Source organism: Mirounga angustirostris, unplaced genomic scaffold, assembly GCF_029215605.1.
Source record: "Mirounga angustirostris isolate CCGP_5_RB_7025 unplaced genomic scaffold, mMirAng1.0.hap1 SCAF_8, whole genome shotgun sequence".
NCBI classification, from domain to species: domain Eukaryota; kingdom Metazoa; phylum Chordata; class Mammalia; order Carnivora; family Phocidae; genus Mirounga; species Mirounga angustirostris.
This window is the reverse complement of record NW_026991716.1, coordinates 133,512,554-133,536,337: the sequence shown is the minus strand read 5'-3', so window position 1 is coordinate 133,536,337 and position 23,784 is coordinate 133,512,554. Positions and strand designations below refer to the sequence as shown.

At 44.4% G+C, this 23,784-nt stretch overlaps 1 protein-coding gene across 7 annotated transcripts in view; it reads right to left on the bottom strand.

Annotated features, from left to right (window-relative positions):
- SCAF8 (SR-related CTD associated factor 8) overlaps window positions 1-23,784 on the bottom strand; it is a 185,262-nt gene that overhangs the window by 30,271 nt on the left and 131,207 nt on the right. For 2 of the 7 annotated variants that reach the window (XR_010413816.1, XR_008505428.2), the window contains 2 exons: window positions 16,384-16,521; window positions 6,260-7,400 (listed from right to left, as the gene is read on the bottom strand). The exons of 2 other annotated variants lie outside the window; for them this stretch is intronic. The gene's annotated coding sequence lies outside the window, so the exon portion shown is untranslated. Of the gene's footprint in view, window positions 1-6,259; window positions 7,401-15,185; window positions 15,503-16,383; window positions 16,522-23,784 lie in introns of those variants that run through there. 3 more of the 7 variants (XR_010413818.1, XM_054505613.2, XR_010413817.1) reach the window with 2 other exon arrangements.

Genomic DNA, 23,784 nt, shown 5'->3' with positions numbered 1-23,784 from the left:
CTCTCTCTCAAATAAATAAATAAAATCTTAAAAAAAAAATAAATGAAGTTAATTTTTGCTTATTTTACATGAATACAAAGCAATAAATGAGAACGACTGGAGGAGAGGAGACTTATTAGATTAAAAATATAATCAGGTGGCAGACTCTAATGGGGGAGGGCCTAGGATAGGTGAGGAGTGGGGAGCCCATGACAGCCCCACCCCTACTTGCCTTCACATCTATCCTTATGGATGTACCTCGGACTGTGGCCAAGGGCCATCAGCAAATGTGCTACCGACTCATGGAGTCAAGCTGGCTTTTCAAAGGTGTCCACTTTCCAGATTTTCTCTGATTGATCTGCCAGGCAGATCCTATTCCCAAAGCCCTGGGCAGACTCACCCCATCCTGGGAAAACAGATGAACACAATAGCCTTATCTCTGAGTATAAGGTTCTTTCATTCTTTCCAACAGGCTAGCAATAGATGAACAATTCAATTGTCGGGGGTTGGAGGGGAAAGCCTCCCATGTGGCAGCCAGCCTGGCTGTCATCCTACTCATTTTCACTTTCATTAAGCTGACAGCACTTCATCATCCGCGGTGTGTGTCCAAGTCTTGGGAATGGATTAAACTTGATTCTGCCCTGGGGATAAATGCCAGCCACCATTTCCTGTGCCAAGGGCATTACACACGCTGTCACTAATCAGTTAATGTAAACAGTATGTTCCCTATGCAGACGAGAAAACCGCCAGCATGATTACCTCCACTCTACAGATGAGGAAACCAGGGTTCCTGGTTTAACCAGAGCTAAATAACTTGCCCCCTATGACACAACTAACAGGAGGCAGAGCTGGGATGCAGGACTGGGCTTACCAAACCTTTCCTTTCTTTCCTCTAGCCCAGCAGTTCCCAAACTCGTCTGCACCTTAGGATCCCCCCAGGGATCTTTTAAAAACTCCCAATGCCCAGGACACCCCCAGAAATCACAGTCTTTAGGGAAGGGACATACGCATCAGTATTTTTTTTTTTTTTTAAGCTGGCCAGATGATTCTAATGTGCAGACCAGTTTGGGAACCACTGTGAAGGGCCTGGAAGCATCTTCAACTGCAAGCACTTAGCAAATAACCCAAGTGCAAATCAAGAGAAAGGAATGAAAAAGAGGCAAACTGAAGAATGAGCTAAGAGTAGCTGAAGAAATGCACGTGGGTGAGAGTCTGTTTTCTCTATGAGCAATGGAAGAAATCGGATGAGAAGAAGCTTCCCTGATGCAAGTGTAGACAACTCAAATGGGGTACTGGTTTTAGCGACTCGCTGTTTAAGGGATGAACTGAAACCCACTGAGCACAGTGCTTCTATTAAGTGGGGTTCCTCTCTGCCCTGCTCTTGGGGAGAGAGCGGCTATTTGGTTCGTGTCTATAATAGATAGAAGCTGGTTCTTTTTTTTTTTTTTTAAAGATTTTATTTATTTATTTGACAGAGAGAGACACAGCGAGAGAGGGAACACAAGCAGGGGGAGTGGGAGAGGGAGAAGCAGGCTTCCCGCGGAGCAGGGAGCCCGATGCGGGGCTCGATCCCAGGACCCTGGGACCATGACCTGAGCCGAAGGCAGACGCTTAACGACTGAGCCACCCAGGCACCCCAGAAGCTGGTTCTTTAGGCACCAGGCTCCGTGGTGCCCACCTCCAGGGCAGCACGGGGGAGTCTTCTGAGGGCCTTTTGCAACAGCAAAGACTGGTGGGGTTAGATCCAGTAGAGCACTTGTTTTCGAGCCTTTAAGAAATATATTTAAATTCCTTAAAAACTGGAAGTTGGTTGAAGAAGCCTCAATCCTCTACTATGCTAGGCATAAGAGTTTATTGTGATGTTATCTTGTGAAAACTTAATTTGAAAATTTTGATGGTCAAGGGCGCTGAAGAGTTACGGCTTTTAGTTGGAGTGCAGGTAGAATTTTGGCTAAATGGAACATTACTACTTCGTCTTGGCTAAAGTCCAAGAAAGGATAATTAGCAAATGATTTAGTAGTGGTCCAACACTTATTCTCGTTAACACTTTGCTTTATTTTAAGTAATGTGCATTGTCCGCATGGGCCTAGTGTTCATCACTGAAAGGAAACATTTGAATTTCCAAAGCAAATCTACGTATCACAAGTCTTATATTCCAGTTAGGTAAATTCTTGTACTTAGAGCTGATGGATCTTTCTGCTTCAGATAAAGATACAAGCCAATGATGAATGACATCCACAAGTCACTGGTTTTCGATTGGTTTTGTTTTCCTCTTTTATATTTCATGGTAATATATCTAAGCATGATATAACTAGGCGAAAAACACTGAGTCAACCTTCCCTCTAGGGTTCATCAGTTTACCGTCACAAGGATCTGGGGAAACCTACCTTGTTGTTTGTGAACTGCTAAGATGAACCCAGGAGATTCAAACTCACTTCAGAAAAAATGTGGGCCAAGAGTAACTTTCTATGTATTCCTTCCCACTGTCTCATTATAGACTATCCTTGTTCCATTAAATGTAATTTTTTTTAATATAAGAGAGATCTCGCAAGAAACTCTGAATTCTATTGGTTTGATAGGAGAAATAGCATCTGGTGTCCTATTTAAAATTTCCCAAAGATTGTGAAGTCAAGGTCATTGTGCTTGAGAGTAGTTTGAGTTTTTCTTTCCACTCACTACATCTGAAGCTTGTCACTTCTCCTGCTGAGTTCACTGCAGCATTCATGGATGGTGGTACTTGCTTCCTTGATAATGTTTAGGGATTTAGAAAAAGAGGGGGTCCTGTTTTGAATCTGCTTAAGGGATGCCCACTAAGAACATATTGGCGAAAACTTGCCCCAAGGAATATTGCTGCTAGGCCACTGAAAATCAGGTAAGTCCTTGGAAATACTATACTTTTGCGTAAAAGTGGTTCACTAATACACGTAAATATAATCCTAAGATTCTGAAAACCAAATAAATGATAAACTTGTTACTGGCTAGAAAATAGCAAAAAAAGAGAAACAGAACTATTTTCTCTTTTCTGTAGTGGAAAGTTGAGCTAATAAACTAGTCATTTTTAGGGAAACGTGGTTTCTATCTGCCTATGTGAGCTCTTTTGCATTCATCTTATGTTTAATATATGACACACATCTGTCTTCCTTGTCAACATGCAGATCCTGATGATACCGCACAGACATTATTTAAGTCCTTGCCCCACCTCTGATCGCCACACAGCGCCCGGCATTTAGTAAGTACTAAATAAGTATGTATTGGATGCACAAAGGAATATTGGTATTTGAAGACAAAAGCACAACATTCTAATAAAAAGCCAGACTCAGGGGCTGGAGTCAGAGGGTGTGAAAGAGATGGGGCCTCAGCTGTGGCCAGGCCTCCCGCACAGATGACCTGGGGCTGCTGATCCCTTTCTGGGCAGGAGCTCCTGGGCTCTTGTGGCAGAAGCCCAGGCTGGCCTCTCCTTCCCCGTGGTCTCCCCAGCTGGCCACGTCTTTGGAAGTTAGGCTTCTCTGTGACCTGCGTGGATTCCGGTCACCCTGCTACGGCCTCCAGCCCCATGAAGTGTGAGCATGTCCGTGTGCTTAGGTCTACACAGGCAAAACAACTCTTACAACATGGACATTTCTGGCAAAAATGACTTTCTTTTCTTCATCGGCCTTTTTCCCTTTTTTGGTCAATAATAAAAGGATGGGAACGATGTCATGAGAGAGAGGGAGGTGCCCATGGATATCTGTTAGCCATGGCTCTCAACTTGCTCAACATGGGGGGGGCGTGGACTTTTAATTATGAATGCAACTCTTCACAAAGGGTCCTTTAAGGTCATATAAATAAGAATTTGGCTCCGTCTTCATTAGAAATTTTTTTTTAAATCTTCTGAATAGCAATTCCTTCCATTCATTAACAGTCTTGCCTATTGATCCGTGAATCACCCAGGCAAAATTTACAAAAGGTGCCTTCAAGGTCCTTCCCAACTGTGCATCCTGATAGTTTCAGCCTTCTGAAAGCCACGTTTATTTCTAGAAATATGGATCCTTTGGTGGGTTTTAAAATTTGTATTAATATTGTATATAATATCTTTTTAGAAAATATATTTGAGCACAGTGTTTGAGCTTGTATATAAAAAAAGTTTAGATGATATCATGTATATACATTTTTTTCTAGTTTATATTCTTTCCTAAGCTGTCTCTAATAAGAGTCATTTGATGTTTATTTTTGCAGTAACACAAGAATGTGTGAAAATGAGCTTTATTTTACTTCCTTAGAGCCCACAGGTAAAGTCTTTTTCTATGAGATTTTTAAAAAATGCTTTGAGGGGCCCCTGGGTGGCTCAGTCAGTTAAGAGTCAGACTCTTGGTTTAGGCTCAGGTCATGATCTCAGGGTCTTGAGAGGGGAGCCCCGTGTGTTGGGCTCTGCACTCAGGGGGGAGTCGGCTTCAGACTCTCTCTCTCCCTCTCCCCTTCCCCCATGTTTTTTTTCTCTCTCTCTCTCTAAAATAAATAAATAAAACTTAAAAAAAAATGCTTTGAAAGAGATTTGTGTCTCAGAGAAGAAATAAGAGAAGTAAACATAAGATTTCTCACAGATACTAAAAGGTACAGTAAGTATCTATAAAAAAAATAAATATGACCCAGTCTAAACACAGCAGAGGCTCCTCTCCTGGTAATCCTTAAGCAGGCCTCTGAAAGCCCAGCCATAAAAATTATGTGATTTGATGCCAGCCACGATAGTGTGGAATATTCCCCAATTTAAAAAAACTGGACCAAGAAATAGTGGATTTAGGAAAATTACTAATAATGAATGGAAAGAAGCTTTCTTCTAAAGCCTCAAACTCAACCACTTTCTTAACGGCTTGTATTCTTAAATCATTTAAAACACAAATTGCTTTCGATAAAAGTAATCATCTATGTGCAGTTTCTGAGCAGAGACCGTCCTGGAGCAGATGTTCCAGGTTTTCTTCCTCTCTGAAGAATTTATTAACCGCAAAGGGATTGCTTGAGACCATCTCATTTGAATGAGATCTCGGTATTCGAGCGGGAGGCCAGCCTTTACGTATAAACCAAACAACCCACATCGACGATTTTTTCTAATTGTGTAAACACCAAATAGCTTCAGTTTGTCAAAGTCACCTAATAATATTTTAAAATCTAGCTCAAGATTTTTTTTTTTTTTTTTTGGAAAGCGTTCCTTTGCTGCAGACTGAAGGAAGGGAGGGAGGGTGGACTGTTAAATATTCACGCTGATTCACAAAGAGAGCTTTGCCCAGATGCTCAGGCAGAGGGTGATAGAGACTTTGGAAAAGGGAATTCATCCAGGGAACAAAAGCTTCACCTTCTGCCCTCATTATGGTGCCTCCTGGTAGGTTAGAAGGATTGCCTTGGTCGGACACCTCCGGGGAACCGCCAGGACTGCCCGTGAACTCAGTTCTGAAGGAATGATCCTATTCTTAAGTTTGTTCACTCCTACTTTTTCTTCTCCCACCCCATCCACACAAAAGACCCCCAGAGTCTTCTATTTGTTTTTCTTCTTTCTCTGATTTAAGAATTCCAAAATCATTTGCTTATCCATGCACTGGAATGGCCAAATGAATCCCCAGATCCGGGCTGTTCCTTTTGAGGGGGTGGCAGGTGGGTGGGGCAGGGAGCTAGCTGAGGGGCGTACCTGCTGTTGCTGCTTTACTTACAAAGGAATAGAAGGAAAGGGACCTTTTCTTGTTTCCCTATCAAATTTAGTGCCGAGCAAGGTCTGAGTTTTCTGAATAGGCTCACAGGTTTGAATTTCTTTGGACTTTTAAAGTCTTTCGTACTAGAATATTGTGGAATACACAAAAATATACTCTAAAACACTGGGCAGAGAGTCAAAAAAGCCTGGAGCTGTGGCTAAGTTACCCATAGCCTTCTCCAATTTTTGACTTATTTACTAGAAAATAGAATCAAACTATGTTATAATTATATTATAATCCATTTAACAAGAAATACAGTATAGTCAGAAACCGAAGAGAGCGAAGATGTGATATTTCTGAGGAGGAAATCATCTTCAATCCATGTTGTAGAAGGCCTAATCAAAAGGACCTTGGCACTCGTAAATAGCTCAGCCTTTCAACAAATAACAAAAGGTGGTTGTGCAAATCAAGAAACTGACAGCAATTCAGGGCAAGAGACTGAAAGACCCAAACTATGCATGCAGCTGTCGAGATACAGGGCCATAGAAATGGCTCAGCCACGAGGCAAAGATGATGCAGAGAAGATACACTGAGCTCGAAGACCAAGTAAGTGACTAACCATCAAGATTAGTTTCAATTTTTATTATGAATGTCCAAAGTGACAGCATTCTGTGAAAGTGTCAGGTTCTCATTGATTCGATTTCAAGAGACCACAGACTACTGCATTCCAAGTACTTTAATTTGTGACAGGGCCAAAATAAAGAAAAGAATGATAAAAATATTCTTTTAGGTGTCAAGAGTGCTCTTATTTGCGTTTTTGCCCTTGTTTTTGTTTGTTCGTTTGTTTTTTCCCTGCAGGTCTTATGAACACTGATAATTTCCAAAACACAAAATCCTGGTCTGGATACTTGCAGCAAATTTTTTATAATCTCTGCCTGAATAAGAAGCTAATAAGAAATGTACTTATAAAGTATGTGTACAATACAATGTAATATGCCTGTTCATTGTCATTTCCTTCCTCTCCCACTAGGCTTCTCATCTACCACCTGGGTACCTGCTGTTCGTTATAACAGGACACCGAAGGCTGGAATGAAATACCCGGAAGACTATCTTGAACCCTGGATTTTCTCAAAGCTGCATTGTTTTTTCAACGAAAGCTCAAGACTTTCAAGGTTTGAGAGGTCCCAGGAGATGACTCACGATGGATTAAAGTCACCAGTCAAGAACTACAGTCCAAGCATGTTGTGTTCAAGAAAAAAGCTGTGGTTTACTGAAACTATGGTCCTAAGAATCTGTAGTTCCAACACCATATGGCTTCTTCCCCCTCCGAAGGGTTTCCTCGCAATCTGCCCTTTCCATCACTGGTACCGGATGATGCTACAGAGGGAGTGTGTTGCCATTTATAGTCCAGTCAGTTCGGGTCCTGTGGAAGTGCGTATCTCTTACAGATGCGATACTGTTCATCTGAGTGCATCCTCAAAAAGAACAATTATGAACGGGAAACTCATAGAGTTTGTGATTCAAATTTATAAAATTAAACCTGCTCCAACAGGTAATACAGGGAGGCATGCTTGCAACCTCTGGATTCAATCAGAAATAACGCCTGAGAGCACAGAGCCTTCTCAATAGGTAACGGCGGGTTCCTCTTAATGCTTCCTTAAACAAGATCCGATGTGATGCACATTAGAACTCTGAAGCACGTCTCATTTATTTCTATAAGGCCTGGGACACAGGAAGCTGCCAGAACTTCATTCATCACCTTGCCTGTTGACAGAAGGAACAATAACTGGTCATCACTGGTCAACGGAATAACTTTTCCTAGCTTTTTTTTTTTTTTTCCCAAGACAATTCCTAAAGAAGAGATGGTGTCAATACAACAGCAAATGTTTCAATGTTTGATGAATTTCTGTGCTCTAAAAATCCCATGGCTTCTTCCAGGACAGCGGGAAGAACCAGAGTATGGAGTGTTCATCTCTCTCCTCAGGCTGGAATTATTTAGGGGAGACCCCCGTCTTGGAAGTCAGCATGCCCAGACTCCAGATGCGATTCCACCAGTAACTAACAACGTCACCTAACCTTGCTGGGCCTTCGCTCCTTCACCTCCAGACTAAGAAGACCTCAATGGATGAGTTCTAAAAAGAAGGCCAATCCAACCACATCCATGGCTCCATGGGGTCCTGCCTCCATGGCTCCATACAGAGCACAGCCAGGTATAACCATTTCAGTCCTTGGCAATGGTGAGGCTTACAAAATACCTAAACCTGGGCTGCTCTGGTCCTAACATTCTGCTTGGAGTTTTGAACGAGCTGAACATTCAAAGTGGCAAAATATCTGTTAGTGTGTGAAGTCGATTAAAATCGTAAGTGAGGATGTGATTAAGCTATATGGGTGTAAACTTCTGAACATACACATTTCTACATCTTCTGCTGTCTTAAGATCTAAGAAGTGTCTTTGGTGAGTGCCGGAGGGGAGGTACCTGCTGGTTTTCTCAGATTAAGAATTAATTACATCAAAGCTGAAGAACACATTTAAAAAGTAGAGTAGCATGGAAGCATTCTGTAAGAACATACTCCATAGCCGTAAAATTCCACTAGTTGGACGCAGTGAGGTAGTTATAACTAGTAACTTTGCCGTGGTACACGTTGCAGAGGTGGGGTCTAGACTCAGGAGGTCTGGCCCTAAACTGATGCTTGCAACCATGATGCCAAATTACCTCACCACACCTTGTTCAAACGATATTGAGCTGGAGCTGAAAAGTTTAACGGGACTTTCACAGATGCCATAGGTACAACCAGGAATTAAATATTTGGCAATTTGGGGCAATTGGTTCCCATTAGTAACAAAATGGTAAGTTTCAGCGATTGAAAAACTATATGCAGTCATTTTGGATTTGATCTTTATGCCTCTGTGGTTGGTAACACTTAGATGATGCCAAAACAACCGTTTATTTATATTATATCATATTATTGTGTTTATTTTTGAGGGCATCCCGGCTGGGACGTGTGGTAAGAAAAATGCGGAATGAGTTTTTCATCTTTCTACTGTGTGTTTGGCATAAGGGGAGACACAACTCTGAAATGTGTGAATGATCCACACAAAACAAAACAGGCACCAAATGTCATCTATGACTTTGGATTATTCTAAGTGTTTGGTAATGCGTTCATCCTTCAAATGCTAACTTAAACGCTACTCAAGAGAAAACGACAATGAAAATAAGCTCATCTTCACTATCAGTAGCTACAACCCTAAAGTACCTAAAGAGCCGTTTCCCTAAATCTGGATGAGATTTGCCAGGTTGTTAACAGGACAGGGTTGATGTCCAGAGCAAATCAGCATCTGTGTGGTAAAAGGCACCAAGACCACACTGGGGAACAAAACGAAAAAGACACAAATTTACTCAAATTGTAGGGTGGGGACATCTGAGAATGATCTAACACAGGCACATACACACCAACAAAGACTCAATTTCTGTGGGTTTTGTGGCCAAGCAAGAGAATAGTTCTGTCCTGACAAACTTGAAATAAGCGAATAGCACATCTTTTATGGAATCCTGGCAAGTATTTCTATGCCTGTGCATTTCGGGGAGGTGGATATCCGAGGTACGCGATGCACTTGCTATCAGAGCGTGTAAAATGACCGAAATAGGTGGATATTAAAAAGTAACCATCCGGTACTCGTGCAAGAAACACTTCAGAGGTGGAGAAAATGGTCCCAGAGCTTCTATCCGGAGACTGCTTTCCTTAGCAAAGCGCCTTCGCATTTATGAATTCCCTGGCTCTTACAACGGGGACCCCAGCCTGCACGTGGGGCAGCTGAGATCAGAGGGCTTAGGTGACATGCCCAGTGTCACCTGGGGATGCGAGTGGCCGAGCCACCAAGCAGGAACAAGAACCAGGTCCCGATTGTGTCTCCACGCGGTGTCTCTGGCTAGTAACACTGTATATCAACGAATTCATTATTTATTACTATGATTCATCTCTTCTGCCAAGTTTCGGTGTTACCATTACCCCTCACCTACGAAGTGCCTTGTGAAGCCTGCCTCGCAAAACAGATCTGTCTCCACGATGAAACGGAGGTGTGGACAAGTGTCTTGCCCAGTGTCACGTGGCAAAGAGCAGAGTGGGAACTCAAGCCACGTGGCTTTAATCCCACAGCCCCCGCTCTTCCCATTCCCCGCGTGTGCCATTCTGGCGTATTCCAGACCACTCAGCCCAAGTGTCTAACCGTGCCGTGGAGCTCCGTCTTGAGGTGCAGAGGCCAACACAAGCTGCTCCATCTAAAGCCTCGTCACGAAAAAAGGACACCCAGCTGCTCTGCGGATCTGCGGCTGAGCAGACACTCCTCACAGGGAGCTTACTCCAAACTCCTTCAAGAGCTCGCTCCTTCTGTTTGCAGTTACCAGTGGGCTTCACTCTCCTCCTTAAAAATGGCTATAATTTCATTGTAAAGAGTAGGAGGCCAAAACCCCCACTTGTCAATGAGAACATGGCACAAAAGATGACTTTTTAAAAAAATAAACTGAGACACAGCAGTGCCTGGAGGTGAGTAATAGCTGAAGGCAATTGGTAAAGTTCTAGAACCAGTTTTCTGCAGCTCAAGCTGCCATTAATTGTGTATGTGCTGCAACTTAATTTTGAAATGCAGTCATTCTTTTATAAAATGGGCATAATTAAGGCAAGTGGACATGGAGGTGTCCTTCTCCAGCCAAAACTCACTGGTGGGTCTGCTGGCTCCTGGTAACTTACATACATGCCTCACCCCATCAATACAAACAGCCCTGCAAAGCACAGAGTTTCATTAGTCCCACGTTGCAAACCAGAAAACTGAGGTTCAAAGAGGTTAGTGACCTAGCCAAGGTGACACAAGGTGTCAGAGACAGACTTCAAGCTAAATGTGCCTGATCCCAAGTATCTTATGCCTTTCCTCTGACAGATGCTTCACCCCCAGATATGTCTAGGCTACCAGACACGCAAATAGCCACCCCATATTGTGACCCACATGTGGGACTTCTGATGAGGGGCCATCGGTGACCAGGACAGCAGGGGAGGCCACCTGCTTCCAGAACAGCTATATCCTTTCTTACTTGCAGAAACCCTGTTCTAGAAAGAGTGGCCAGGTCTACAGGTCTAGGGGTGGCAGAAGAGGGAAGGAGTAAGGACCAGGCAGTGTCTCCTCAGAGAACCCACCACAGGCAGCTACATGGAGAAACAGAAATGAACTTAACTTCAATTACAACGTAAAGGCTTTGTGGTCTATTCTGCATTTTACCCCCTTAAAGTAAATGTGTTCTGATTTCCAAATGACCCATTAGCAGGCTGGAAACTGCCGAAAGCCTGAAGAATGGTTTCTAAATTACAGTTGAGAAAGAGAATCTAGAGAGAGAGGCTCTGACCCCTTTTTAATGAATCTCCTTCATTTCTTCCTCAGCAAAACTCTCCTCAGAGCCACCAGTGGTCAGCAAAGCTGACCGACCAGAATTCACTGCCCTCGTCTGTCTCTCCTGTTCTCCCCAAAAGGAGGAGGCATGAGATCACGAAGCCAGCCACAGAAAACCTACCCAGAGTGTGATCTGTTCCGGCATGAATGCACTGGATTCATCACCAGTGGGCTAACTAAGGAGGTGATGGAGAAATACCAAGAAAACTAGGTCCTTGCAAACAGACTTTCAGATCCAAGCCTCAGCCAGCCTGCCCTGCCACGTCAAAAGGAAAGTGCCAGAGTTATTCATGGATGCCAGACCCCAATCTGCCTCGTCCAGCTGATCCGTCTGGCCAGCGCATATGGGAGCAGGATGGTTGGCACAGATCTCAAAGTATCAGTGTGTGCAGACATGTTCTAACATCATTGGCTAATGCTTCATTGTTCTGTCGTTAAAAACCTACTTAAAATGTGTGGAGTGACATCCCATTAGATTAGAAGAGTACGAAGTTGAGTCTTTCCAAGTACCAAGTGTAAGAATAATTAAAATAAAATAAAAGCAATTATTCCCTATTAGGGAAGTTTATCGCTAAGACAGGGGATACCCAGGGCTCCTTTACTAAACTGAGATCACGTTTTCTTTCCTACATCATATCCACACACGTATTGTGCATATAATCTTTGTGCATACTTTTTAATTTTTTTTAAAGATTTTTATTTATTTGACAGAGAGAGAGAGACAGCGAGAGAGGGAATACAAGCAGGGGGAGTGAGAGAGGGAGAAGCAGGCTTCCCGCAGAGCAAGGAGCCCGATGTGGGGCTCAATCCCAGGACCCTGGGATCATGACCTGAGCCGAAGGCAGACGCTTAACGACTGAGCCACCCAGGCGCCCCCAATCTTTGTGCATACTTAATCCCAACATAACAGAATGGTCATATTAGTGCAAAAAGAGACTTTAGGAAATGCAGGGCACAAAATTCTCATTCTAAACTTTAAAAAACTGAAGCTCAGAGGTCTCCCATTTGCCCAAGGGCACACAGAGATTGGGAATCTAGATGACATTCTGAGCTCTTGTCCTACAAAACACCGTATGTCGTAGAATGTCCTGTCCTCATTTAATTCAAATATCTCAGATATTATATCCTGGAAAATTATGCCATTTGGCATGAATGATTCAAATATAACACAGACATTTGAATGATCCAAAGATAAGAGACTTCTGGACCATCACAGACTAAGCTGTTTCCGTAGGTGGTGAAGTCCAAACTCCTGTGAACCAGTAGAAGGGTGTAGACATGGGATGTGGCAGAACCCTCCCAGTGAGCTCGTCTACGGGAGAAGCCGTTGAGCATACCGGTTAAAGGGTGGGCTCTGGAACGGACTCAGCAGGCTTGCATCTCTGATTCTGCTTTTCATAGGGTGGGCAATTCTTGGGCTGCTGTGAGTTTCCACAACTGTAAAATGGGGATTAATACCCACCAGCGAGGCTAACTGTAGGGACTAAGTGAGGTGCTGTGTGCAAAGTGTATATCACAGAGGAGGCAGGAAGGATATGGATTCTTCCTTCTGTCACCCATGTTCTTAGGGAACCCTGGCGACAGAGGGCAGAGCACAGACGCTCATCCACTCTTAGGTTATAGGAGCGAGGCTGAAGGCTTCATTCCCTCTGCCTGGCATGCTGTTCCCTCTCTTGTCTACCTTGAGACGGCTTAATCAGCCATCGAAGACATTCTACTCGACAGCTCCCTCCTCTGTGAGGCCTTCTCAAGTGGCTAGGGCACAGCCACCCGCCTCCCTTGGTCCATACGCCTGGGAGAGCTCAGCTCCCATCAGCATCTTCTCCCTCCTATCCTTGACTCTGAGCTCCTTTGTGACAGACCAAGCCCCTCACCTTCCTCATGGATCAGGGCATCAGTGATTCTACCGGCCACACACTCTGGCCATTATGGAGTCAGAATCCTTCTCTTCTCCACCCCACCGCAACAACCAGCCTACCCACCTCCTTCCTCCTTACTTCTCAGCATTCTCTCTCTGGGCCTTTCCTATTGGCAGGAGAGAATTCCCACAAGTAACTGGGAATCAGTGTGTGTGTGTATATTTTTTTTTTTAATAGGCTTCACACCCATCGTGGAGCCCAACACAGGGCTTGAACTCATGACCCTGAGTACATCTATATTTTTTAAAAAAATTCACATGGTATGCCCTTGTTGAGCTAAAAGGAAAACAAAGGATTTCTGCTAACAACTCACATAGGACCTGATAAGCCTTCACTTTGACGCCTGAAGCTTTGAACTTGGGTGGGGGCAGGGGGAGAGAAGACCGAAAGAGGAAAAGGGCAAGTTATCAAAGGCACCACTCTATAACCTCAAGACAGACCGCATGCCTGCAGGATGGAAAAGCAGACTGGAGGCTCCAGGGAAGCCGAGGCTAGGTATGTCTCTGCTGTTAATGGAGCCCTGCTCCTCGGCGAAGGGTGGAGGGAATGGAAGTGAAAGATACTGAGTGCCATCCCGCAAGTCTAATCGTCTACGTGTCACATCTCCAATCACCGAGACCCTCTGGAATAAGAAACAGCCCCCTGATACTTGTTCCCATGGCAGTGAAATCATCTCAGCTGCATGGAGGCTCTAGGCTCAGGGCAGATGCTAAATGCGAATGAATCTTACACGGGAGCTTGCTTTAGGTAGCTCTCTTTCTAGCTTACAGGTTAAGAGGGTTGACTTTGGGTTGCCAAGAACAGACACTGTACGATTAATGAGGGGCAGGTCCCAGGATGTACTGGCCTTGGTTTTAATTTGGCACATTGAAACGGTCACTAGTACGATGTATTCTCTCCTCCTCTAGGAGGCTGGAGCAAAAACTATTAATATTAGTAAACTTGAACCCATCAGATAACAAGTTTTTAAGAATTTTTTTAAAAGTTAGGGATGCCTGGGTGGCTTAGTCGGTTAAGTGTCTGCCTCTGGCTCAGGTCATGATCCCAGAGTCCTGGGATCGAGTTCTGCTTCAGGCTCCCTGCTCAGCAGGAAGTCTGCTTCTCCCTCCCCCTGCTTGTGCTCTCTCTCTCTCAGACAAATAAATAAAATCTTAAAAAAATAATTTTAAATTAACTTTAAAAGACTTTTAATATTTTTTATAGGCATGCCACCTTCATGCATAAGGTATACTCTAGAAACCCAGGACAGTGATTAAATTTCAATTTTAGAGAACTAGAAAAAGTTGGTGTTTAAAGATATCCTGTTGTAGGGGCGCCTGGGTGGCTCAATTGGTTAATCGTCTGCCTTTGGCTCAGGTCATGATCCCAGGGTCCTGGGATCGAGCCCCGCATCAGGCTCCCTGCTCAGTAAGGAGTCTGGTTCTCTCTCTGTGTCTCCCTCTGCCCCTCCCCACTGCTCGTTCTCTCTCAAATAAATAAGTAAATAAATAAAATCTAAAAAAAAAAAAGAAATCCTATTGTAATCTTTTTTATAAGGCAAAGGAACCTTTTGAAAAGTGAACAATCATCCTTTTTTTAAATTTCAATTTTCATATATCCAGTTTGCTTAAAGCAAATTCAATCTGGTGTCCTCAGCTGTCATCACAACTGAATTGGAGAGACTATATGGCCACCCAGCTAAGCAGAGGCTTTTCTTCTTTCTTTCTTTCTTTCTTTCTTTCTTTCTTTCTTTCTTTCTTTCTCTCTCTCTCTCTCTCTCTCTCTCTCTCTCTCTCTCTTTCTTTCATAGCTGCAGAAACGAATTTGCAAACTGAATTACTGGCAAAGAATTGACATGACTTAGTCAAGGAAATGACAAGCCACTCACTTTTCTTGGATGCCAGAAGATGCAACCCCAGGAAAGAGGACCACTGGAGTTTCTCAGGACAGCGAGGCCTGAAGGAGCAAGGCCCCAGGGCCGGAGGGACAGGTGGCAGGAAAACTACGTCCGGGGACCCAGCCCAGCATGTCCACGGGCTGCCCCCCAGAGTGGACTCAGCTATGCTTGCATCAGATCCTTCCTTTCTATGTATATGCTTTATCTCCTTATCTAGAATAAAGAGTTAAAATCAGGAATTTGCTGTTTAAAAGAACCACCAGAAGGTTAAGTGAGTGAAATTAAAAGGAAAAAAAAGGGGGGGAGAGAAACTATTACCCTTTATGCGCGGTTGGAAGGGCGAAACCAGGAAACGCGTTGACGCCTGTTTGATAAGTTATCCAAGTTGCATGCGTTTGTCTTCATACCCCAGTCTCTCTCTCATGTGCATGTAAGATAACTAAGATCAGCACCGGGGGGGGGGGGGGGGGGGCTGGGTGGCTCAGTTGGTTAGGCTTCTGACTCTTGGTTTCAGCTCAGGTCACGATCTCCTGGTCGTGAGACCGAGCCCTGCATCTGGCGCTCAGTGTGGAGTCGGCCTGAGGTTCTTTCTCCCTCCCCCTCTGCCCCTCCCAGCTTGTGCACGCGCTCGCTCTCTAAAATAAAGAAATAAAATCTTAAACAACAACAACAAACCAAGACGGGCACTAGGGCTCCACATCCACGCAAGGAGCACAATGTAGCAGCAGTAAATGCAACAAGTGGGGTCATCTTTACACCTAAACCTTAGCGTGGAGAGGACTTGGACCAGCCCCTCCATAGCAAACAGCTGTCAGCCTGGGCTTTCACCGGGGTCCCCTGGGCACCCTGAGTGGTGACTCTGACATCAGGGAGAAACACTATACTTGAATTGCATGTCTTTTTATTTTTTTAAACAGAGTAATGGTTTTCAGGAAGGCACAGTGTCTTATTTAACAAGCTCACAGAGAACTCCAAACATGACCCAAGTGAATGAACCACCAGTAGATACTCTTCTTCTACAAACAGCACAGTTTCAGGCACATCTATCTTGGGCAAATGTGAAAGCACAGAATAGAATGGGATATGGCTTTAAAAAAAAAAAAATACGGACTGCGACTGCTTTCTATAGTCATAGTTCTCAGAAGCATTGACCAGGACTTGGGGTAAGAGAATCTCTTCGTCTGCACTGTTTGAGAGCGGATGTGTAACCGTGTCTGTTTCCCACACAGAATTCCCTCATGTGCCCATGAGGTGATGTGGCATGGAACATTCCAGAACACATCTCATAACTCGCTTGGCCTATGGCCCTTGCATTCCATCCGGCGGTCCAGAGTCCTGTGCCTTTTCACAGAAGACCTGCGACATCAGAGAAGGAGACTTCTCAGATGTTACCGGACCCCCAAATTGCAAATCCCCTGATAGTATGCGATTTCCCCCCAAAACAGGTATGTAACAATGAGTAGAAAAAGGCCAGGTGGGGACCTGGATGGCAGGTGTTACCTGGGCCACAGCTCACCTGCAAAGTGACACGTTGCTGCCCGCTTGCCATGCAGTGAAGGTTAATTCCCATCTGTGCCTTGGCAGAATTATAGATTATTACATGCCGTGAGTCGGCTTGGACTAGCTGACATCATACAGGTTAGAGCCAGGAACGCTAAGGGATGCAAGCATTAGTTCATAATTAGTTTCCTAGTTCCAAGCTGTGAGCGTCCAACGTGTCGGACACACGAATGCAGGGCAGCTGGGGCAGAAGTCGGTCTGCCCAGTCCCTTGTGGGACCCTGCCTGCTCCTACCTCACAGGCCCTGGCATACAGATTGGAAGCCACTGATCTAACATATACAACTTCTGTTTGGAAAGACTTGTTCTACAGCGGTTTTAAGCAGTCTCAATGCATGCGGTCCAGTGAGAGGCCACTCCCATGGCAGCCTCTGTCTGAGCCACGCAGAAACTCCTGGGGATTCCCGACAATGAAACTCTCTGCTTAGGAAACCAGGAGCTATTTTCTTCATCGATGCCTAATGCTTCTCATTCAGCATCGTATTTTGGAAAATTGAATCCCTCTCTGAAATTATAATGTGTACAAAAGGGAAGCTTGATCCACTTTATAAATAATAATTCCAGAGGAAGTTACCTCTTGTGTCTGGTGTCGGGTGTTCTAAAAATGTCAGGAACACAAGGTGATTCTAAATAGTTTCTTGTTTAAGTCTCTCCCTCTCCCCCCCCCCATCATATATACACTGAGAAACAGGGCCCAAAAAAACCCTCTCAGCTGTTTGTACATTTATCATTTTTATAGGCTTGATAAGTTAGCTGTTAAAGTAAACAAACTCCTTGGGGTCCAGCAGAAGGATGGGCCAGCAGAGTCTACACCCAAGGCTAGGAAGCAGGGTTAATCTGGATTGAAGGCAAGGACAGGGCTACGTATTCTTGGCATACGTGGCTTGGCTGGGAGACAGGGAAAGTTAAGGAAACAAAATTCCAACAGGTCCCAGGAGAACTTGAGCGATTTATGATAGAGTATTACACCACAAGAAAAATATATCCATTTTGAGACACGGACAATTGATTAAAAGCTTGCAATTCAGTTGTCTTTTCAAAAAAATTTTTTAAAGTAACCTCTATGCCCAACATGGGGCTCGAACTCATGACCCCAACATCAAAAGTCGCATGCTGTACAGACTGGGCCAGCCAGGGGCCCCTCAGGTATCTTTTTATATCTTCAAAAGAAACTGCTCTTTACTTTTCCAACCACCTGCCACTAAACACAATCAAAAGCCTGTGTCCTCTGGCTATTTCAAAGAAAATACTCCTGCCTCTTCGGACAACCTTGCTCTTAACTCTTTATCCTTTTCCTTAAATGACTGCTTGAGCTTAGCCAGCCTTGGCAAATCCTGGCAAGGGACCCACAGTGGGACTGCAGACCTATCACTGCAGTGTGGCGGGGTGGGGGGGGGTGGGGGTGGGGGCGGGAATGAGGACCTCACTCCCATTCCTGACCTTCAAGCAGGCGTCATGAAGCTCACCTCACAGGTGAGCACACCTGCTCCTGGAGCCTAAGTCCCCCTCTCAGCTCGGCCTGCTCCTGCAACATAGGGCCTATGTTTGAACCCCAAGTCTGTCCTCGTTTTGTTGATGTTTCCTCCATTCATAACCATGGTTCAGGGACGTTCTAAGTATGGACAATAGATACTTGACTACAACCAAAGGAGCTGAAGAAATCGTATGTCTCTTCATTTATTTCTTATGTAGGAAAAAGAAATGAAAACTCAAGCTATAATTTAGATGTGGTAGTATGTTAGGATTTATCTTAAAAAAAATTTTATATCAGGGTGCCCTGGGTGGCTCAGTTGGTTGAGCGGTTGACTCTTGATTTTCACTCAGGTCATGATCTCAGGGTCATGCGACTGAGCAGCGTGGCAGGCTCTGCGCTGGGTGTGGGGCCTGCTTGGGATTCTCTCTCCCAATCTCTCTTTAAAAAAAAATTATGTCAATCCTCAATCACATTTCAAAGTAATCATTTAAAAATTCTCTCTGTAGAGGGGCCCTTAGCTGGCTCAGTCGGTAGAGCATACAACTCTTGATCTTGGGGTTGTGAGTTTGAGCCCCATGTTGGACATAGAGATTACTTAAAAGAATTGTAAAAAAAAAAAAAAAAATCTCAGTGGACATACAGTGCTTCAGTTGGGCTTTAGTCCACTGACGTAACTCTGATATTTCTTAAACTGCCTAGGCCATTTTTACAGTTAAGTAACTAAACATATGGTGTGGGGGATATAAAAGTCAAAAAAGGTATTCTGGCATACCTCACTCTATTCCTCTTCAAAGATACTGCGCTCTGCACAGAATGAAGGTCTGCGGCAACCCCGCGTCAAGAAATTCTATTGGCGCAAATTTTCCAGCAGCAGTTGCTCACTTCATGTCTCTGCGTCGTATTTAAGGTAATCCTCACAATATTTCAAATTTTTTCATTATTATTATATTTGTTATTGTGACCTATGATCAGTGATTATGACTTGCTGAGAGCTCGGAGAATGGTTAGCATTTTTTAGCAATAAAGTATTTTTAAATTAAGGTATATACACTGTTTTTTTTTTAAACAGAATGCTATTTGGCACACTTCATACACTACAATAGAGGGTAAACATAACTTTTATACACACTGGGAGACAAAAACCTGAACTTGACTCACTTTATTGTGATATCCGCTTTATTGTGGTGGTTTTTAACTGCAACTGTTTAAATGACCCTGTCAGTGGGGTTCGATGGATTCCAATTTTGTTTTGTTACATGTAAAAATGAAACTGTCAACTGACTCTTAACAATATCCATGCTTGGGGGCGTGCATTTCTATTAGTGAGGTAAGCTTCCTACTCTGCTCTCTCTCTCTCTTTAGAAAGGCCTTCTTGGGTCCAAGATACTTTTTCTCTTGCAAAGAAAGCAGTACATCTCTGAAGTGAAATAAAACCCATAATCCTCACTTTTTACCACTAAATTCTAACCACTCACCCTTAATCTCAAAGTCAATCTGCAGTTAGCTGAGAGAGGTGACTCAAGTCATTTCTAGGTTTAGTGACAATCATAAAGGACAAATCTGAAAACTATTTATTTTAAATAATAAGTCAAAAGGATTCAAGGTTTTTCCTACAACAGTCACTATCACTTATAGTCAATGTTTTCTTGAGTAGGAGAAATGGAGACGGAGTTAAGGGGGATTCATACATAAACATCATTCATCATATGTATTTCAGTTCAAGAAAGGTTCTGAATGAACCATGGCTCTACTGAGTGGTGCCATATTTTGGGGGCAAGGCTGACATTGGAATGATTTCTTTTGGAAACACCATAAAGAACACTGAAACATCCTAAAATAGGGCAAATCAATATATATCAGGAAACCTGAGGTAGGGTTGCCAAATATATCAAATGAAAATACACAAGAAATAGTTTTTAGTATAAGTATGTCCCCAAAATTGCATGGGGCATACTTACACTAAAAATTATTTCGTTATGTATCTGAAATTTAACTTAATTGGCCATCCTCCATTTGATTTAGCACCCTCCTTGGGAGTCAGATGCGTGGGTACCTCAGGGACATGGAGCGAACATAATAGGTTGTGTTCATTCCCACAGCAACATGGTTAATCTAGAACCGAAGATGTTTTTCAGGATGTGTCTCCTTACTACTTATTCCTGACTGTAAGAATGCTCCCTTTACAAGCTCCCTCCTTTTTCTCCTCCAGAGAATTACTGTGAGCTTACCACATGCCTGGGATGATCTAGGAGCTGGAGACAAAGAGATGAATAAAGCATAGCCTCTGTCCTCGGGCACCCGACATGCCCCGGGGAGAGAGAGAATGAAAGCGAGTGGCCAGAAGTGTGGAGTATGCGAGAGACCATCACGGAGGCTGGGGATGGGCACTGCTTTAGACAAGGTGCTCTTCAAAGCTTTCTCGAAATGAAGACAGAATGTATGGGAGTGTGAGGAATGGAAAAGTGAGAGGGTCTGTGTGTCTGTGACACAGAGAGAGATTAAGAGAGACAGAGTGAAAGAGAAAGGAAAAGAGACTAGGGAGAGGGGAGGACTGGTCGCCTGACATTCTCAAAGCAAAGCCCTCAGGAGCCACTTAGCATCAACGACAACGAGCCTTTGGGCCAGCCCCATAGAACAGCAAACCAGCATCCTCAGTAATGAAGACAGTGCCTCGTGTAAGAAATCTGCCCAACCACAGGATATTTGGGGGAAGCCCACAGTCAACACCGTTTACACACTGTGTTTAGAAGGTACACTGTGACCAGGAAAACTTCTCCCTCAGTGTCTGCTGGCAAGCCCATCCGGAGTCAGGAGGAACGTGCACCTCGGAGCAACAAGGCGATTGCTGTCTCCACGTGGGAACACAGTGGAAATAAAGTTCCCAGGGCTCTCGAATCCCTTCGCCTGTTCAAAAGGGTAAGGGCAAGTATCTGCTCTTGGGTCATGGTCCCGGTAGCACCAACCAGCACCAGGAAACTTGCCATCACTTATCAGTTGTAGTTAGTGACATTGTGCCTTTGGCTGGCACCCAACGTTCTAAGGAAGGACTTCCTTTCATATCTACAACAATAAATAAACAAATTTTTAAAAATTTAAAATATATTAAAATGTCTATCCTTAACAATCTGCCTATCTGAAAAAAAAGTGGTTGGTTTTTTTTTTTTTTTTTTTTTTTTTAAGATTTTTATTTATTTATTTGACACAGAGAGAAAGACAGCGAGAGAGGGAACTCAAGCAAGGGGAGTGGGAGAGGGAGAAGCAGGCTTCCCGCTGAGCAGGGAGCCCGATGCGGGGCTCGATCCCAGGACCCTAGGACCATGACCTGAGCCGAAGGCAGACGCTTCACGACTGAGCCACCCAGGCGCCCCTCGTTTTGTTTTTAAGAGTTAAGAAAAAGGGGCATCTGGGTGGCTCAGTCGTGAAGTGCCTGCCTTCGGCTCAGGTCATGATCCCGGGGTCCTGGGATCGAGCCCCGCATTGGGCTCCCTGCTTCTCCCTCCCCCACTCCCCCTGCTTGTGTTCCTACTCTTGCTATCTCTCTCTCTGTCAAATAAATAAATAAAAATCTTAAAAAAAAAAAGAATTAAGAAAGAAGCCACAGCTTGCTTCTATGGGTAAGAATGTGCACCGCTCTCTGGTACCCTGAAGGGTAAATATGCAAATTAGGTCCTACCTCTACCTTTCATTTCCATCAAGTTCCTCCCTGCAGGATAGTAATGATCATGGAAGGAACCAGTTTGAAACCGATGCCTTTTTCCTAAGATAACCCACACTTTTTTGTTTTGAATTATACAGCTAAAAGAGAAGGGGACAATCTCAAATAGCACATCTTTGACAGCAATGATTCGGAACTTACACCTGACGCTTTACGTAACCACGACTACACGGAAGTACAGAAGACAGAACTAGAACCACAGAATCTCAAGTCTGAAGGGGCTTGTCATCAGACGGACGCCTCCGTGGAGCCCCAACTTGTCTCCCATCCTTGAAAGTGGCCTTTGTCCAGGCAGCCTCTCCTGGGGTTTGGCCTCTCTCCTGAGGCTTCCATTTCTTTTTGGGCACCTTCAAAGGTGAGGCAGCTTGAATCTACCCCTCTGGTTTCACCAAAGGTAAGTCCAATCTTTCTATTGCACTTCACTTATTGTCAGCCAGGGGCCAGAAAACCTGCACACATATTCCCCAGGGTGAGCATATTCATCCTCATCTGACTTGTACAGACTTCCCCAAACCTGGATCATTCTCCTAGGGACACTTTTGAAACATGTCCTTTAATGTATGCAAACTGGAACTGAATTTAAAACATCAGCTGTGGTCTGATCTGTGTGGAGCAGGTCAGCACTGTCAAGGATCACCACCCATCTCGGCTTGAACTGCCTTTTGAGCCACCCAGGCGTCCCAGGGGTTACTATTAAGCAGGATCGCTTTATCTCACACTTGCCAACAGCTGAGTTATCTGGACACAGATATATAAAATGTTATACAAGATTTTAGTTCTCTCTTCCACCTTTGCATAACTTACTGGTTTAATTAAATGTGCACTCATGCGGGCGCCTGGGTGGCTCAGTTGGTTAAGCGACTGCCTTCGGCTCAGGTCATGATCCTGGAGTCCCGGGATCGAGTCCCACATCAGGCTCCCTGCTCAGCAGGGAGTCTGCCTCTCTCTCTGACCCTCCCCCCTCTCATGCTCTCTATCTCATTCTCTCTCTCAAATAAATAAATAAAATCTTTAAAAAAAAATGTGCACGCATGATATCCATTTCCTCATTCAAATCAGTAATAAGTTGATGAGGGCAAATCTGAGGTTAGAAATCTGTCTCCCAGAGACACCTCGGTGGCTCAGTGGGTTAAGTAAGTGTCTGCCTTCGGCTCAGGTCATGATCCCAGGGTCCTGGGATTGAGCCCCACAAGAGGCTCCCTGCTCAGCAGGGGAAGGCTTCTTTCTCTCCTTCTGCCCCTCCCCCTGCTTGTGCTCTCTTTCTCTCTCTCTCTCAAATAAATGAATAAAATCTTTAAAAAAGAGAAAAAGAAAAGAAAGAGAAAGAAAGAAAGAAAGAAAGAAAGAAAGAAAGAAAGAAAGAAAGAAAGAAAGAAGGAAAGAAAGAAACCTGTTTCCCAATTTGGACTCTTTAAATGGGCCAGCGCCAGTCTATAAGAGCGCTCAGCGAAGACTTCGCTGCCACAGCAAGGATACCTCCTCGTGGGGACCCTCCATGGCAGCCCTGCTCCTCCTTGTTCCCAGGTGTCCTTGTCCCTTGCTCCCCTCATTTTTGTCCTGGTGCTTCTTTTTGCATCCAGTCGGGTTTGCTTTTCTCCCTCTGAGCCAGGCTGGGCTTCTGATCTCCGCTCCACACTGTCCGACCACGGTGGGTCGAGAGGGTCTCCCCCAGGGCTCTACCAGGAGACTGGAGGCCATCCTCAAGCAGGCCCACCTCTAGGGTTGACACCAGTCCACGAACAGGTGCTCCAAGTGGGGCGGTACGAGCCAGCCAGGCTGCACCACCATCCAGGTCCTATGTCTCCACCCTTTCCATAAATACGTTTTTAGCGACTTTCTCAGACACCTCACTCACATCCTGACACGGAGCATCTAGAACGTTTTTCATCTGCCAGTCAAACGACCCTCTTTAAAAACTGCAATCTTATTTCTGGCAGGAATTGTTCTTAGTGAACCGAAGCTAGTGCCTTTGGGACACAGAATCCCCCACCCCCCTTTTTTTAACAGCTGACAAAACTTTTAATGAATTCTTTTCAGCATCATGCTGGGAATGATGACAAGTACACTGGTACTACCTTTCTCTTTGCTTGAAAATCAAAACATCTGCCTCGTTCCAAGCATAGGCATCCCTTCTGCTCCCCACAATTTCTGGGTCTTACAGCAATTTCG